This window comes from Papilio xuthus, unplaced genomic scaffold (assembly GCF_000836235.2).
Source record: "Papilio xuthus unplaced genomic scaffold, Pxut_1.1 DF829758.1, whole genome shotgun sequence".
Classification (NCBI taxonomy): Eukaryota; Metazoa; Arthropoda; class Insecta; order Lepidoptera; family Papilionidae; genus Papilio; species Papilio xuthus.
The window spans coordinates 3,047,805-3,067,417 of record NW_013528891.1 but is presented as its reverse complement, the minus strand read 5'-3'; the positions used below and the strand labels follow the sequence as shown (position 1 = coordinate 3,067,417).

General features: G+C 32.3%; 1 protein-coding gene across 7 annotated transcripts in view; it reads right to left on the bottom strand.

The window, feature by feature from the left end:
- Adamts-like (A disintegrin and metalloproteinase with thrombospondin motifs like) overlaps nt 1-19,613 on the bottom strand; it is a 138,315-nt gene that overhangs the window by 104,545 nt on the left and 14,157 nt on the right. For 6 of the 7 annotated variants that reach the window (XM_013326038.1, XM_013326077.1, XM_013326094.1 and 3 more), the window contains exon 1: nt 5,770-5,994. The exons of the other annotated variant lie outside the window; for it this stretch is intronic. The gene's annotated coding sequence lies outside the window, so the exon portion shown is untranslated. Of the gene's footprint in view, nt 1-5,769; nt 5,995-19,613 lie in introns of those variants that run through there. 7 annotated transcript variants of the gene reach the window in all.

Here is a 19,613-nt window from a genome sequence, read left to right as displayed (position 1 = left end):
GTGTTTTAGTTTCATTATTTATCATGGGTTTCTGAGAGAAAAATGTCTATATTAATCAAATTATTTTAAACGAATATTTTGGTCTCAGAAACCCAAGATTAGTTTTACTTCCTTATGCATAAATATCTTTGTAATTAACCGTGTAGACTGATTGAAAATTCAACCCATATAATTGGGATTCGATAGTGGATTTTGATTGTCATTTGATTTTCCATTAATTGTTAAAACATAGAAGGATGTATCCCATTGGGTCGATCGGCTACCCCAATCGGATAAATCAGCGAAAGGGGAATAATTTTTTGATCACATGGTGTCAATCGGCCCGACGGGAAAAAACCGATTGAACGTGAGCGAGATGATGATTATTTTCCCACTTCCTTAAAAAAACAGACAAGAATCCTTTTTGATACGAGTTTCGCGAGCTGATATTTATATAAATGATAAAATTCGTTGATTGATTTGCGAATGAACTTGATTTAATGGCGCTAGATTATGCAAATACAATGACCACAAAATTTAATTAGCTTTTTGAAATAAACGAAACAAGTTTAACTTCCTTAACTTGAACCTTATCTAGAATGTTTTGTTACGAATTTGAGTGCGTCACGAACTATTGACCGATGACAAAAATATTACGTCAAATCTTGGAAACATTTTTTTTTATATTATAAGGTGGCAAACGAGCGAGCGGCTACATGAAATCGCTGAAATAGCGAAGTGACCGTTGCCCATAGACATACGCAATTGCATATGCGTTGCCTACCTTTAATCGACGGAGGACAGGATGCACAGAAATAAAATATTTTCCCTTTCCATGCATCCTCTCATCCGGAAAGTCCACTTCCACTTCCCATCCCTTCCTTATAAGAAAAAGGGTGGGAAGGGAAAGACGACTAAACTAGGCCTCCGGGATGCACAACAAACATGTAAACTTCAGATTAGTTTTAATCTTCAAATAATATAAGTATCTAAGGCATTATTAAATTATAATTAACAATCAATGACTGTCTAAATTAAATTTTAAAAAACTAATCATTGATTCCATTGCGCAGTTATGAAATCATATTATAAAAAACACAAGCATATCTATTCCTCGGATGTCAAATTTTATAGAATAAAAAAGAAGTCTTATTACAAACATCCATACTTCCATCCGTGGGTCTAACTGAGATTTTCCGAGACCAAAATCCCCCATTAAAAATATAGTTATCTCTGTTTTGTGAAATATGAAAGACGGGAATGACGATAAGTTATACCTAGAGATAGCTGTTGCCTGCGATTCCATCGGTCCGGAATTTAAAAATAAACTTAATAATTAACCTATGCGTTCTTCCGGACTAAGTTCTACATCTATGCCAAATTTCAGCGACATACTTTAAGCCGTTCCGAAGACACCTACAAACAAACATCCATCCATTTAAACAATAGCATTTATAATATCATTAAGATTTTGTTGTCAGAAACCCACGGTAAATCAAATAGCGTGGTTTGCAAACTGTCGTTTCGCAGCAACCAAACCAGTTCCAGTGCCAATATTTAGTTTTTAATTATCATCCTCGCACCATGGCCACGTATGGTCAACGCAAACTAATGAATCTATGGCGAGATTCAATTTATTACTTAGTATAGGATACTACTCTATCTTGATTTTTTAACTTTATTTTTTTTTTATAAGAGAAGGGGGCAAACGAACGGCGGGAACACCGAGGTGATCAACGACACCCATGGACATATGCAACACCAGAGGAACTGTAGATGCGTAATCTGTTAACAGATACAAGTCTCAAGAAAATTGCTCGAAGTCGACCAAAATGGTGGATATGTATTATTGGTATTGGTACGTACTTGCTTGAGCTCGAACAAATTTAAATTATTCAAACTTTAGTGAGACATTATACTAAACTGATATAAAAACGGCTAAACACTCACGTATATTTGTCCGGTGGCGGCACAGACTACTTTCTAGCCCATCGGGGGCCCTTCATCAGGATGAGTGGTACTGGTATTATTTCGCGGACGCGGCCCGTCGCTCACTGAGTGTCTTTTATATCAGTCTCGAACAAATTTATTGAGCATATGAGTGTACCATTTTTAAAAAAGATTGAATGTCTACCAAATAGCATTATAGAGCATAATTATCTTCGTATTATAGTTAAACACGGATATCAAACCTGATGAGAGCGCTACTGTCGTGATTAATACACCCAGAAAAGATATAAAACCTACATGGACATATAAAATGATTTAAGAAAAAATTGACGACGAAAAACAAACAAAAGATTTTGAAATATCTTCTACTACATGAATTGATAATGATAAATATCAAAACAATTTTCTCGCATCAAAAAATTAAAAACTTCAATACAATACGCATTTTTTAAACAATAAACAAAACCTATTATTATTAGAAAAATTGTGGAATTTTGTGTGCTATACACACCTTTTGTTTAGTTAAATTAAAATAACTAGTTTGAAAACAAGTTTGTGATTTTGTGTTATCAAACACGATTACTTGAATGAAAGGAATGAAATCAAACAAATATAAATAATAGATTGATTCATGTTTAACACAAGGTCCCAATAAGAAAACACTCACGCTCAGGGCACGTGCTTACATCGACTTACGAGATACTGCAATTCTGACAACCTTTTGACAACTAACGGCCGAAACTTAGTAAATCAATCTTGATCAATTTTATAACGTGTTTAAATTAATTTATATTAAACCGACATAGTTTAGAATCATCATCAACTCATTATACATCTAGACTGAGGGCCTCAAAACCTACCTTAAGAGATAGGTGACTAGGTCAACCATGCTGGCCCAATGCGGATTAGTTTGTTAACTATAGGATATGTTTATCCTTAAATTTTATCACAAGGTATTCCTTCACCGTACGTCGTACAAATGTGCATATGTAAATCGTAAATCACAAATGACACGTGACGAGATTCAAACCCAGAACTTGTAGATGCCAGTCAAATGCTTAACCCCTGAGCCACCGTCGCTCCGATTTTAAAATACAATCGTTCTTTTGGTATCGTTCAATATAATTAAAATACAATAATTTTTAATCGATATTAAACATCGATTATTGGGTACAGCAGTTTATTATTAAACTATGTATTAAATATTATTTAATCTCTGTATATTATTATTATTTAATAATTATCATTTTAATTTTTAAACATAATGAATAGAACAGTAATCTTATGTACGTGATTATTCATACAACAAGAACACGAATATTATGTTTTAAGATAAGATGGCATTTTCACTTTGAATATGATAACATACGTAATTATCTTGTAGATATAAAGATAATATATGTATATAAGATATATGAATCGTTTATTAATACGGAGGAGAGTTAATGGCAAATATATTTATATTACATAACACGTTCCTTACTTAATACATACACGTATTAGCTAATGTATATTTGTATGTACGGTGAGTTTCCACTGGTTTTTTTTTATTTGGTAGCCGCCAGCAATCACATCTGTTGTACTAATGGGTCAGCTTGACCGGTGAAAATAGGCGATACTGGTAATAATAAAAGATAGGCTTCAAATGGAAGAAATTCCGCGTTTCGTTGGATAAGTGGCCTAATTTTGTTTCTTTCTTTTCCTTCGTCTTTTCCTTCCCACCTTTTTATTACAAAGAAATGTTGGGTAGGGGAAGTGAACGTGACAAAGGAGTGGACGATTAGAAATTAGTAATATTCACTTTCTGTGCGTGTAGTTACAGATGTCTATTGGCAGCAGTAGCTTCAATATTTAGACGAATCCTCGTGACAACTTGAACGCATAAAGTATGACCGAGCCTATCGCTAATAATTTTTAAAATGTGTGTTTGATACAAGTATGACGCCGAGCTTAATCTCTCATATGCGACTATATTCGACTTGTGAAATCGTATCGAAACAAAAATAAAATTTAGCAACATAACCTAAAAACACTTTAATATAACATTGCATTATAATGTTACAATTAAGGTTCGCCATATACAAAGCTAACGAATTACTTTCTACATACAAAGTAATTAACTTTGTGACCGTAAACAATAATATTGTTAAGATTACAATTTTTTACAATATGTACGCAATACGTATTGTGTAATTACATTTGCGGCTTTTGAACAATTAAAGAATGATTTTTAATCTATACATCTATACCGCAGTATCTGACCGTGGGCATTTATGAAACTAAATTATAATAGCTCACTAGCGCTCTCCTTTTATGTCATTACCTTTGTCCATGTAGGTTTTACATATTTTCTGACAGAACCAAACGACAGCAGCGCCCCTCTCTCCGAGTTTAGCATCCTTGTTTGAGTATACCGACGATGCCTTTTATTTAAATTAAAATTAAAAAAATTATAGTTCATTCATATCAAATAATAACGTAAATGCTTGACCCAACATAATTATTTAAATTATAAAAACGCAAGTTGAAAATGTCTAAATTACAACTCTTAACATTCAAAAGCAAACTACAACAATTTTTTTCTTCATATACAATATACGCTTTTTGTTTAAAAAAATATTTGCTTTAAAAAAATAATTTAAAATCCTTAATTATTAAAATCTATAAAAACATTATTTGCAAAATCTCACCTAGTAACAATATAACTAAAGAGTCATCTCTTGGGTTCAGTGCCATTTTTCGTCATCATTACATCTTGCGTCACACTGAGGTCAAAATGAAAGCAATAAATAACAAGATAATGCGATTTGAAATCTTACTAATATTATAAATGCGAATGTTCTCATAGATAAATGTTTGTTAGAAGGTATCTCCAGAAGGGCTACATGGATCTTGCTGAAATTTGGCATAGATGTAGAACATTGTCTGGAGGAACACATAGGCTACTAATCATATTTCTTTAATAAATTCCGGGAGGACAGAGACGCAGGCGTCAGTTAGTATGTTAAATAAATTCATAAATACATAAATAAAAAATCTTAACTCTATCACACCATAGATAATGAACCTTCAATAGATTTTTTCAAATTTAGAATCTGTAATTCCAAGGTATTAGAATATTTAAAGGTAAAGTTTCAGTGAGTACTTATATTTATTATTCTTGTAAATTTCAACACTTAATAATACCCTATCTAAAGGCGATCAAGAGAGACGCCGAGTCGATTTCATAAGTATTCCGTTTTATCGGATTCGATACGGAACACCGATATTTGTCTTACAACAAATTGCCAAACTCGTTTTTATTACAATCATATTTTAGTCGATTTTATTCAACAAAATACTCAAAACACGGTAACTATTTTACAATAAATCGATACATAATAAAAATTTCCAAACATATGCCAGTGTATTTTTAGATTTAAAATTAAAATTTACATACAAAATTTCCTTAACATCATGCAGCATATTAATCTGGTTATATTAATGACCAGTTTAAATACATTTTTAAAGAACACTAAATTATGATGTAACACGAAAAAGTCAAACAAAGCAAAATCCGCTTGACGGCCGTCATCAAATATTGAATCGAGACTATTTGTACAGGGTTAACCTTCAAAAGAAAATTGGCAGCCTTTCAACCCACCTTATAGTTCAAAGGTTACGATACGGGTTTATCGAGTGTGCGAATCAACATTCAATACGCGACAACATTTTTTACATCAAACATTCTAACTTATTATCGCCTCTCACGGATTTCATCTGTGGTCCTTTCGTAATACAACTTTCAGTTTCAAAACGTTTGCGCTCAAATTGCATAAAGCTATTACACAATTGACTTACGTGTAGGGTTCAGTGGGGTGGGCCGGGAGCACTGACGTACAAATAGGCACTTCTCAAACACTTATAAAACGCCATGCACTTTATCCATCACGTTAAAAACAAGGTCACAAAAGTCTAAAGCTCTGGAATCGAAGGTTCCCGCGGCACTCGCGACACAATTTTTCCGTGATTGGAAAACTGTTGCCGCGCGACACGGGCTGCGCTTGCGAAGGCGAGCGGCCGACTGACTCGCGCCCGTTCTCCCCCACGCAATAAAACCTTCGCTTTTCAAGAGTGGGGCGGGCAATGGCGATTTTTTTCCAAAATAAAAAATATATTTTGCTTTAATTGTTTTGATGTAACGATAACAAGAATTTATATTTATTTTTAAAATATATTACAACTATTTTCTTTGCATTATATCAGAAACCTCTTAATATAACTTTCAAGATTATTATATTTATGACATAGCGATTGACGTGAATATTTTTCCAAATCACTATGCCATGTTTGTGTTCTAATGTAACCTATGAATATATCTAAACTTAACTTAACATGACTGTTCATATAACTTTTTGATTCAACTAAAAATATAATTTTTACAAACTTTATTTTTCCTCATTTAAATTGCAGTAATTTTTTTTTTTGCTACAATTTCTAACAAGTATAATATAAATTGTTGTTATCTTGCTTCAAGAGCTAACTTTTAAAGTGAATTTATATAATTTTATAAACAAGAGAATTAAAGGATTTTCTATACCTAACAATAAAACTCCGGTCCCTAAAGAAACGAATAACCACAAAATAGAAAAAAAAATACTGAAAAAAATATTCTATTGGTAAAAGATTTTTTTTCAATTATCAATTTTTTACCTTATAATCTCAACAGTCTTATGTTTTTGTTAATTAATTTAAAAAATAAACTTTTTTTCTAATCCTACCATTACTGGGTTAATAAATCAAAGATGACATCATTTTACCGGATTAGTTAAAACTAAAATTAATTAAGTCAATTTTTTTGTTAAAAAAACCGCAAAACTCAAGTAAGCAGATGTCGATATGATGCTATTTCCTGTTTCTTCACGACAATTTCTTAGTAACGAACATTCTAGAACTGACCAACTTTTATTTTTATAAACTCTAATCGCTGTTTTTTTTAATCATTAAAATGTATAATAAAAACGTTATTGGGTCAGTATTAAAAATTGATAATATGAAATAACTTAAAAATGTTACATGAATATAATTCGAAGATATAAGGTAATCTTAATGACACGTATAAAAATACAATGTATAAAATTTTGCGTGACACATACAGTAAAACTTCTTGAAATTTTCAAGGCATGAAATGAAAAGCAAAAACTATCAATCTCTAAAGCCACGGGAAAAATTAACCAGAAGAATTCGACAAATGACTGTCGCGAGGTGCTTAATGGTTAAAATACTCTTCAAGTCTAAACAGTCTTGGTTATTTAATACCAACATAAAGAATTAAGCATGATACCTTCTAGTGTAAGTAACGCGGCTATCTTATACATATTGCTGTCTCTGTTTTGTCAAAGAGAATGTAAGGGATGACAACATTATAAGTATATAAATGAACAAGTATTATACAAAAATAGTATAAAATACAACTTATAAATGTATACAACTGTCGCAGTGTAACTCTACAATTACACGACAAACCATCTTGTTTTTAAAATGACTAACAAGTCTTTCCAGATTAAGAATAATTAATTGTCTTGTCTTTGCTGATAAGTATCAACATTTTAGATAACAGCGTTTAATGACTTAAGTTAATAAAAATATTCTACGGAAGCGTCAATATAAAAGACATCAACGAACCAGTGACGTAAAAAGTTTTCCGAGAAATTTTAACTAACCATTAATTTTGTAGATTTGAAAATGCTAATAAGAACTAAAAGATTTTAGGAAAAATTCAAATGTTATACGTAAGAGAGAAATATGCGTTTCGATTGCAATAATATTTGGATAGATATTGCCATCCTTCAAATTCTTTTCGAAAGACAAGAAAACAAATACTACAGGTTGTTTCCGGGGTGGTTCTGATCCATCACGGCAGTGAAAACCAACGGGTAAAAACTACATTACACATAACAAACATAATCAGCCTCATTCCAAATGTAATCTTAAATCCCGCGCACCAATAAGAACGTTAGTAACGCACCGACGAACAGTTCAACGGAAATAGTAATTGTTGATTGTCCGTGTCAAGGTAGAGCTAAGAACAGACCGCATTATGAACGCAGCCTTGTGTACTTAAATTAACACAATAACGAGAACATATATAACTAGTTCATACTATGTTATAAACTAGCTGTCGCCCGCAATTGCGTCCGCGCGGAATTTAAAAAAAACTTAATTATTAACCTATGTATTCTTCCAGACTATGTTCTACATATATGCCAAATTTTAGCAAAATGTATGCAGCCGTTCTGAAGATACTTTCAAACAAACATTAGCATTTATAATATTAGTAAGATAAGATTAATTTTTACATACAAAGTTAACTCTCTATACATCATCTCTCCACTCTTATCTCAAGAGTGTTGGCACAGTAAGTACTTCTCAATATATCTTACTAATATTAAAAATGCGAATATTTGGATGTTTGGATTGATGTTTCTTAGAAGGTATCTCCATGACGGCTGCATGGGTATCGTTGAAATTTGATGGTGGTTATATGTTAAATTATTTTTGTATAAAAATAAATAATATGGAAAGGAAATTGGATTTGGCGAAGGACGTCTAGGTAAGAGAAATGTTCCCTTTCTATATGCCTCCACCTCTATTGATTAATGGTGACGAATCTGCATATGAAACATTTAACCATGTTCAACCAAATTACCACATTACAATAACATAGAAGTATTTCCAAAAACAAAAAAGTCAATGAATTCTTATATAACGTTAGATAATTCACACGAATAAGATAATCCGTGATACATGTTCGCGGCACGTCGATAATTGAAGCCGAAACTGTTAACTAACACGAGTACTCCTAGATAACAACATAAAGTAGCGTTTATTTAAATTTCACTTTAACTGCCGTACTCAGAGTCATATAATTACTCATTAAGAGTGTTATATTATTAATTTATATTAAATTAGCGTCAGTAGCTAGGCGTCAAACACTTGACTTGTAATTTGGAAGCACGGGTTCGGGCCCCGGCATGTAACAATGTATTTTCGACTTTCGATTTACATATGTACTACATTTATTTGACGTTCTTACGATACAGGAAAAAGTCGTGACACAATCTGCAAATATCAGTAAAGAAATTTTAAAGATATGTGTACTCCCGGGAAAAAAGGCGACCAGTCAGTTCCGTTCGAAGGTTCCTAAGTCTGCCTACCCCTCTGAGTTAGAGACGTAAATCGTATCTTATTTATATTATTCAGGCTACAATTTACACTATCACAATAAAAGTGTCTATCACCCATGACGTTTTAAATTTTTTTTAGTAAATAAACTTACAATGAGGGACTGCTATAGGATATATCAATAAAACATATGTTACAACGCTTTATTTACCTCAAAGAGACATATAAATTTCTTTTCTCAAAAAAATATGATTTGTATAAGTTTACTTGGTGAAAACGATTAACCACACAAACAAAACACTAAACAATCGATTCACAAAGAATTATAACCAAAAATAATGCATTACATTAATTTAAAAATTTATCAATGAATTATAAGTATTTAGACTTCAAAGCATTTATGGGATTCATAAATAATTAAAAGCATGATTAATTGTAAGGAAAAATAATTAGTACGGGAGATAAAGGACCTACCGCAGCGCAGAATCTCTTCCTGGATTTTAAAATGTATATTCTTTAGTACACGAACTCGGCGGGATGCGAAACTTAAGATATGAATAAATCTTTTAAAATCCAAAAGGCATAAGACATAATATTGAAAAGAAAGATATCTTGAAATCTTATTAAACAGGAAAATGTAATAAAATTATCTTTGAATTTCAAGTTATTTTCTATTTGATAAAACGTTTTGATAATATGATTTAAAATTTCAATGATATTCACCCGAAAAAAAATCTTGATAATCTTAGCAACATTTCTAAAAGGAATAATAGCAATAACTTGCTTATTAGACTGGTATTAAAAACTAAAAGTGTAAAATCAGTTTAATATACCAAGAGGGACCGATCCTGGATAGCTTAGCCACTGCCCCATATATAATCTTCTAATTACGTTGGAAACAAACGAGCATCGAATCGCCTAACATTAATTGATCCAACACTATGAAAACAAATATATTTTTGTACAAATCATTCGGCAGTGTAAATCTTAATAATATAAATGCGAACGTTTGGATGGATGGATGCTCTGCTGCATGGATGCATGCGCTCTGTAATTGGCATTTGGCATAGATGTTGAACATAGTATGGAAGAACACATAGGCTAGTTACTAAGTTTTTTTACTACCGCGCGGACGAATTCTCTGGCGTCTGCTATTTCCCAACAATTCGCGCAATAGTAGACTGATCATTGGATCTTCTCTACTTTAAAATACAAAAAAAAAACAAAAGACTGCAAAAAAATACGCACGTTAAATAAATATTGATTGATAACACCATAACGGTAGAAACTGCGGGTGGTATGATGTACGGTGTACAAAAAAATCTCTTCCGCGATATTTGCAACTATCAATTATAGTTTATTCCTTCCCAATTGCTTTATGTTTTGGTAAAGATAAATGACCTTGAAAACAAATGAAAAAAATTTTTGCTTGCAAATGCTTTTGGCACAATACTTTCGTAACACTCATATTAAATATACCGTTGTCTCTATTTTAAAAAGGGATTAAAGTGACGACAATATATGTAATGGACTAAAGATATATCTTTAATTAAAGTCGTAGATCAAAAGCATAGGTTCATATAAGTTCAATTTATTTATCTTACTAATATTATAAATGCGAATGTTTAGATGAACAGATAGATGTTTGTTACTAGCAATCTTCAAAACGGCTGTATTGATCTCGCTGAAATTCGGCATAGATGTAGAACACAGTCTGAAAGAACACATAGACTAATTAAGTTTTTTTAATTCCGTGACGGAGTCGCAGGCGACCGCTAGCGACTTGAAAATCCAAATAATTTCGCGTGCAATTATTTCGTGGAAGTAGCGTGCTTGTAATAACTGTATGTGGGTCGCATCGATTGATTTGAATCCAATTATGTATTTAATTAGGATGCTTACTTTAAATTATTATTAACGCAGTTAACCTCAAAAGTCGTAACACTATATTAGTATAACAAAAGGCGAATTAAAAAAAACAAATATCAGTACTCGTCTAAGCATTTTATAGTAGGTGACGTAAAAATAAAAAAATAAAAGTTTAACTTCTTAATACAAAACTTATCCAAGTATTATAAATTAGCTTTCGCCCGCGACTACATCCGCGCGGAATTATATAAAACCAAATTTGTAGCTTATGTGTTCTTCCAGGCTATGTTCTACAACTGTACTAAATTTCATCAAGATCCATTGAGCGGTTATTGAGATAACTTCAAACAAACATCCATCTAAACATTCGCATTTATAATATTAGTAAGAAGTATGTGGAAATTACTGCTAACAATTTAGTGAATAAATCTTAACCCAGATCAACAATACAATATTATATTTACCTTAGACGAAGTGGGTTCAATGATCTGTACGTAACAATAACTCACTAAACATTCAAGTTGGTAACGGGTTCGATTCTATTCCTTGCGAATACATTACCGAACATTAACGGTGTCTGACCATTACGTCACTCAAATGGACATGCGAACAATCATTTTGACACCATGTTTTATGGCTTTGTATACTAGATGTTGTAGAGTTTTATAGATAAAAAGATATACAGGGTGTCCCAAAATTCACCGATAAAGCACTGGTGTATAGCCAGGTCGATAACTACATTCCTCACTTCTCATGTCGTAATACTGATGTAAAAATTAAGATATCAATATTTTTTGGACAAGTGTTTTAACAATGAAAACTCGCATTAAAATGTTTAAAAATTGAATCCATCATAAGTCAATTTAGAAATACAATAAAGACTTATTATATTAAAAGCTTTAAAAGACTTACCGTGGGTTTTAGATCAAAATCTCTGTTAAAATATTAAAAACATTTAAGTTAAATTGAAGTATCACGAAATGGATGTTAAGTTTCCATTATTTTATTTTTCACCACTTGATCGTCAATAATTGTGCATTGATAAAATATTTTAATTTTGTTGACCAAATGTTTATAAATCTTTACTAAAGCAATATCAAGTTATTTTTTATATTTATTTATTATAGCTGTGGCCAGCGACTCCGTGTGTATGGAATTAAAAAAAAAAACCTCAATAAGTACCCTATGTGTTCTTCTACATTTATGCCAAATTTCATCGAGATCCGTTTAGCCGTTCCGGAGATACCTTCATACAATCCATCCATCCATCTAAATTTTTTAAAAATTAAAAAAAAATCTATGGAATCGGCACTAGGTAAATGACAGCTAGCATACGCAATAAACCATTTATTATATAAAAAAAATGAAATTCATTATTTTTATTTAACTTTTTTTACATGTAATAAATTAAGTTACATATTGTTGTCTCTATTTTTCCTAAGAGAGTGAAAGAGAGGAAAATATATTAAAAGTTTGCGATTATTTTGTTCACACAAGGAATAAAAAGCTTCAATGACAATATGTCACCGCACATATTGAGGAAACAACATCATTGTCCCTTGGAATTGTACCCCAGACATTTTTAGAAGTTCTCGCGAATTCGTCAATTGTACGTGATTCAAAAACGTCACTAAATATGTTTTATTAGCACAGTTCAATGCCAAACTAGAATCATTCCTCCAACTTTACAAAGACACGTAAATAAATAAATATTTAAGACCTAAGTTACTTTTTGCGGAAAAAGAGTTCGCCTACCATTAGAGGAAGAGAGCAGAATTTCCTACATCACCATCACCATCATCATCATCATCCCGCTATTAAGATTATGAAGGATTCGCACATTATGTACTCTTCCATATATCTCTATCATATTTATTTCGTTCTTTTCGTCGTTCCTCGTAGAGCGTTCTTTTGAATATACTCAGGGTTGTCAAAATAATCTAACAAGACCGATAAACATAGTTGTAAGCAAGAATAATTCTAGATAGGACGTGTGAAGACAGTTGTATTGTAATATATCTTATGTTATTGTTCACGCATAGTAAATCTTACTAATATTATAAATGAGAATGTTCAGATGGATGTTTGTTTGAAGGTATCTCCAAAACGGCTGAACGGATCTTAATGAAATTTGGCATTGATGGAAAATATGGTCTGAAAGTTTTTTTGTAATTTTCGCGGACGGACTCGCGGGCGACAGCTAGTAATTAATATAAACAACGGAAGCTTACGATCAAATAACACGTCGCTAAGCAGTCTTTAACCCAATTATATCAGGCCTTGAGTAATTCACACACAATTGTCACTCAACGTTCAATTAGTAAGAACGACTTAAGCCCATTGTATTATGTCCTTAGCACATAAAAATCCGCGAAAAGAATTAATTAAAAAAAAACTAAAAGGCATCAAAGTATTGGCCAGTGAATTGATTTACTAGTTCAAATTATAGACTCTGAAAATAAGGCCTTGTTCACACGATCGACAAATCTTTTACGGCCTTTCATATTTAGAAGATCTGCGACAGCCAACAATATATTTGTTAACCTCTTGTCACTTAAAATTTACTGATTTCGAATTGAGAGAAGCTATTTGACTGCTATTCCTCTCTGTATTGTGTAAATCCCTTAGAGAGTTTTTCAATTAATTATTTTCTTTCTTATAAGTTTCTCCTAGTAGTAGTACACTCAGAGCCCTACGCGGTGATACACTACCAGATACATTGCCTTGCTGAAAATTTGCTTTGCTCGATAGCCACAGCCGTTTAAACATTTTGAAAGCATTTAGGCGACGATACAGAAACAATAAATAGGATGCAGCTTCTTAATATGTCTATACAAAATAGTAAGTGGAACACTGCGAAGGGTTCTGATTGTACATAGAAACTGTTGAAATTCTTACAGTCTTAGATACGAATAGATGCCACGGCTATTAATTTGCAATCTGTTTCCTATACAAATGGAATATTTATATGATAATAAGATAAATAATATATTGAATAACGTGTAAGCATTAATATAACGAAGTGGAATACACTCGTTTATGTATTATTATGTATATAATATAGCTATTGATACGACGGTTGTATGTAGTCAAGGCAAGATTATACGGAAGTATAACTTTGTATGAAATTAAATGTATATGTCATAATGTTTTAAAATATTATAAAAGTAGGTGTAAATATGTTTTTTTAAAATAATTAAAATTTTTATGATTATTAATAAAAATAGGTGTCCCCCGCGACTTGTTCCATGCGGTATTAAAAAAAACTAGTAGTAGCCTATGTGTTCTTCAAGACTATGTTCTACCTCTATGCCAAATTTCAGAGTGATCCATGCAGCCGTTCTGTAGATACCTTCAAACAAACATCCATCCATCCAAACATTCGCATTCATGTTAGTAAGATTAGTAAGATTTACATACGTGAAACTAACAGAATAGGGGAATTGTTTTAAAAAAACTTTATTATAAATAATAAAAAATTTATTATTCTCTCTGGGAGCTATTACCATGACTTAATCCTCGACTGTCAGAATTTATCGCAAGGAAATCGCTTTCGAGTTTCATTATTATTTCCTGTTGTGGAATTCTTCGTAAATCATAAGTAAGGATCTTTAATGTGTAAACATATTGTACAAAGAGGAACAATGTTAACAACAATGACGATTCTAAGATCTTTCGTACACAAGGAAACGTAAATCTACGAAATAAATAAATATCATACACTAGCTGTCACCCGCGACAGCGTCCGCGCGTAATTAAAAAAAATATAATTCTTAGCCTATTTGTTCTTCCAGACTATATTCTACATCTATACTATAAAAGGGTTTTTATAGTATTAAATCATTAAAAGGCAATTATTCCATTTTTTTCACCTTTAAACCTTCCCAAGACCTCCACGAATATTTCAAGACCGAGATAAGATAAATCCGTTCACCCTTTTTTGAGTTTTAGCGAGACTTACGAACAGATTTGTCCCGAGCAATGCATACATGTAACGTTAAATCGTCTATTCGGTTCAGGTACAGCGACTACATATCAACGGTTTATATTTGTTCTACCATCTTGTAAATAGAACTGACTTTGTTCATGACGATCTTAACAAACAGATGACGAGCGACCGTCTTTGTCGGCGACGCAGTTTGTACAAACCTCTATGACACTGTATTGAAGTGGCTTAATAACTAAACTCGCCAAGTTTCGAAGATTTACGTTACTTTGTGTTCAAAGGATGTTATATATTTTTAATTGTTTAGAGTAACAAAATGGGGACAGGAAGGGTTTGGAAGAAAATCTAACACCGTGCCAGTGTACTGGCGCAACACTAGCCTTACTAAAATGTCGACGATTATGTCCCTTTACTAATTATTCTGACACTAGACTCTGTAACGAAAGCGCGCCATTCGCGCCAAATTATTCTAACTAATAACGTCTAAAATTACCTATATCACGTAAACATAACATAGACTTATGTGTTAGGTACATATCACGATTATTTACATATAAAACAATAAGGAACTTAGAATTACTTCTGTTTTCCTTACTGACTCAGTTTACCTATAACATCCGCTATTCAAAGGAAAACAAATATGAAATGCACTTGACCAGATAACGTTCTTTTAAAACATATAACGGGTTATAAACAAACCGTATATTAAAGTTCCAATCTTCGTATTAATAAGTAATTTAATTCAATGACTAGGATTTCTAATATATTTTACTACAGTTATACCGGACAGAAATTTACACGTCTAGCTCACCACCAGGTACCAATGTAATGTTCGATTTTAGAATTTATACAACGTCCTTACGGTGAAGGAAAACATTGATATGTGTGAAGTCAACCAACTCACATTGGGCCAGGCTGGTAGGATTTTTTTATATAATAACCAACGCCAATAGACCGTAATTGCAGATGCGTTGCCTTCCTTTAAGCGATGGAAGAGGGACGCACAGAAAGTGAATATTTCTCCTACCCAGACTATCATTTTAAGAAAAGGGTGGGAAGGAAAAGAAGACTAAAATTAGGCCTACAGTAAGCACACTTATCACACGAAACGATAAATTATTTCCACTTCACGCTTTGTAAGCTCTAACTTTTGGTAGACTCCGAGCCCCTCGACTTAGAAAAATATCAGCAGACGACAAAAAGCCTATGTTTTCCACAATCATTTTCTTTTTAAGATTACAATATTTTTTAATATCTTTTGTAAGTTTCGACTGTTATGGCAGTCGTATTGAAACATATTGTCATCTCTCATATTCTGTTTGAACAAAGACAACGATACGTGGAAGGGTCACAAGACTAAAATTTCACAGTCAATTTCTGTGTACCACAAAGTGCTTCTCTTTACAATGATGATTCTTATAAAGACTATTGTAGTAAGTATTTTGTTTCAATCAATAGATCGTGTAGTCTAATCTATAACCGATTCAATTTTCCAACCGTGGCCGGTCGCGGTCCAGTAATCACAATTCATTTGAACGTAACGACAAATGCACACATAATCGTTTACGTAAGAAAATCATTCCGGCTATCCACAAGCGAATAAAGTACTATACACATAAACAAGCTATATCTATGGACTTTAAAAACTATGTCTGAGCCGCTCCTAATGGACGACCGTTCTGCTTATTAGGTCGCAAGTACTAAAGATACATCTTTATCTTGTTTCACAGATCAAATGATTCGATAACAGTATAATTTAATATTACTAATATTATAAATGCAAATGTTTGGTCATATTGGTAGATGGATGGATGGATATTTGTTTGAAGTTATCTCTACACAGTTGCATGGATTTCGCTGACATTTCGCATTGATTTAGAACAGTCTGCAAGAACACATAGGCTATTAATTAAGATTTTTTAAACCCGCGCAGATGTAGTCGCGGGCGACTGCTAGTATTTACATATATCTGTTTCCTATGCATTTTAAAAACTCTCAAATTTATAGCCCAAAAATTCTTTATACAGACGAAAAAACTTAATTAAGATTTTTTTAATTTATATTTATAGTATCGCATCGTATTTATCGCTTGCTGTATAAAACAAGCCTAATTAGATTCACTAGTTGCCTAAAAAGTGAACCCTACTTAATCCACAAGTAGCATCGTGTTCCACTTAACTAACAACTTAAATGGTTTTCGTGTTTTTAGTTATCGTTGCGAGTCGATTTCAACGCTTCGATGGTTATTTGTGGGCCCGCCTTTCGTGTCCACGATACAATGTTGCTTAACATTAGCTAATACTATTTTGAATATGAGTATACATTTTGTTAACAACTAGCTGTCGCCCGCGACTCCGTCAGGGTGGATTGAAATATACTTAATTAGTTCCCGGCAATTATTCGAATTTTTATCACCTTCACAAGACCCCAGCGAACATTTCAAGACCAAGGTAAAATAAATCTGTTCAGATGTTCTCGACTTTTAGCGAAACTAGCAAACCAAAGTTAGGTAATTGTGAAAAGGGTCTAGCACGGATACTTATGACAGTCGTCATCGTATAGTCTTCGTCAAAATTTGTACTACATGGAACATAAAGTAAACCAAAAATCTCATACTAATTTTAACATAATTGACGATGATGATACTAAGACGAAGACGTCACAAATGAGGAATAATCGCTGGCCATACATACAAAATTGGAGCATCTGTATGTAATATACTATTTCTTGCACATGTTGACATATACAGCGTGTCCAAAAATTCAACGATAAAACGGTACTGATTTATAGCCAGTTCGATAACTACACGGTGAAAATACAAAAAAATCTAAAATCTGAAACGGCTAAACCTATTTCCTTGAGGACTATTGGAATGTAGCTGATATATGCGAGAGAACTATTTTTTGTTAAAATTTATTTAGGTAGAAAACTACTTTTAATCTTTGCCACAAATAATTTAATGAAAGAAACACTACAATATTGGTGACGTAATAATATACAACGCACAAGATGCGCTGCTCGTACCGGCTATAACATCTATGATAATAAATTTATCTTAAAACTTCCTACAGATAATTACAATATGTTTTCTTCGCTTTAACAGGTTTGTAATAAAGTTCTAGAATAAACAAGAATACACTGCGTTTACCAAAGATCTTATTAAATGTATGAATACATTAATTTAACAAAGATTTTTTTTTCGGCCGTTTTAGCTTTTTATTTCATCTTTATCGTAAAAGTATCAGAAAATGTCATGTGTTGAAATTTTTCTTTGCCTTAATTAAAAAAAAACTGTTTAGGTTTTTCAGAACCTAAAAAAAACTTCAAAATGAACATATAAACATTAACGAGCGGTGGCTAGGGATTTAAAGCACTTGATTTGTAATCTGCAGGTTCTGGGTTCGAATCCTTGTACCATTGTGTTTTTCGATTTACGATTTACATATGTACATTTATCCGACGTTCTTACGGTAAAGGAAAACATCATGATGCAACCTGCACATATCTGAGAATCAAAGAAGTTAAGTCAACCAACCTGCCAGCGTGGATTACTATTGCCTAGTCACCTCTAACTAAGGCTCCGAGCCCCTCAGTGGGCACGTATAGTGGCTCTGATGATGTACACATAAACATAATTTTTAACTTATCATTTAATATAGAAAACAATCCATGCTATGACATGGTAAAACATATTATAGCTTTTTAAAATAATTAAATTCGTAAATCGCAAAAAAAAACAACAGAAAAAATTAATGAACAGAAATAGAGGACAATTTTTTTTTTTAATGTCAGTTAAAACTGAAATGTCATTGAGCCTTTCAATGAGCTTGTAATATTTCATTTGTTTATACCAGTTCTTGTGAAAGGCGTGGCGGTATCCGGGTTTACGTTGAGGCTAGATTTATATGATAGGATATAAATAATCATATATTTAACACGATAGGCTATAGTGATACTATACAATTCCATAAAAAAATTAAATGGAAATTATATTAAACTAGCTAACATGTCGTCCGCAACTCCGTCTGCGCGGATTAAAAAAAAAACTTAATTAAAATGCTATGTGTTCTTCCAGACTACGTTCTACATCTATGTCAAATTTCAGCAAGATACATACAGCCGTTCTGGAGATACCTTTAAACAAACATCTATCCATCTAGACATTCGCATTTATAATATTAGTAAGATTACTAAATGTAAAACACGCTGTATATAGAATTGTATAGTATAAAATTACTAAATTGTTGATCACAACTAGACTTCTGCATTCTTTGCCGCTAATTTCTTACTTTCAAAACTTTAGGATAATTATTTGCAATTGCGCAATACAGCCACCGACTGCTTCTAAAGTCACGATCAAATCCTTTTACAAACTTTAAATTACACCAACATTCGACTGAACTACGCGAAAATATTCCTTATTGCTTTACAATAAAGTATACAGTTTAAGTGTTTGGTGTTAATTTAATGCAAATTATATTTGTCAAAGACACAATATAGCAAAAATGATATCAAAGATTCAAAGACAAGTCGTTGCATCACCTCGTGCCCGATACAATAATAATGCTACAAAAAAAAATGAAAGTGTAAGAATTAGAGCGGGCAATGGATACAATGGCATCGTAGACACGACTTTTATTCATATAAAAATGACGTTTAGAAGACGACTTCACTGTTAGTAGAAGATATCTTACTAATATTATAA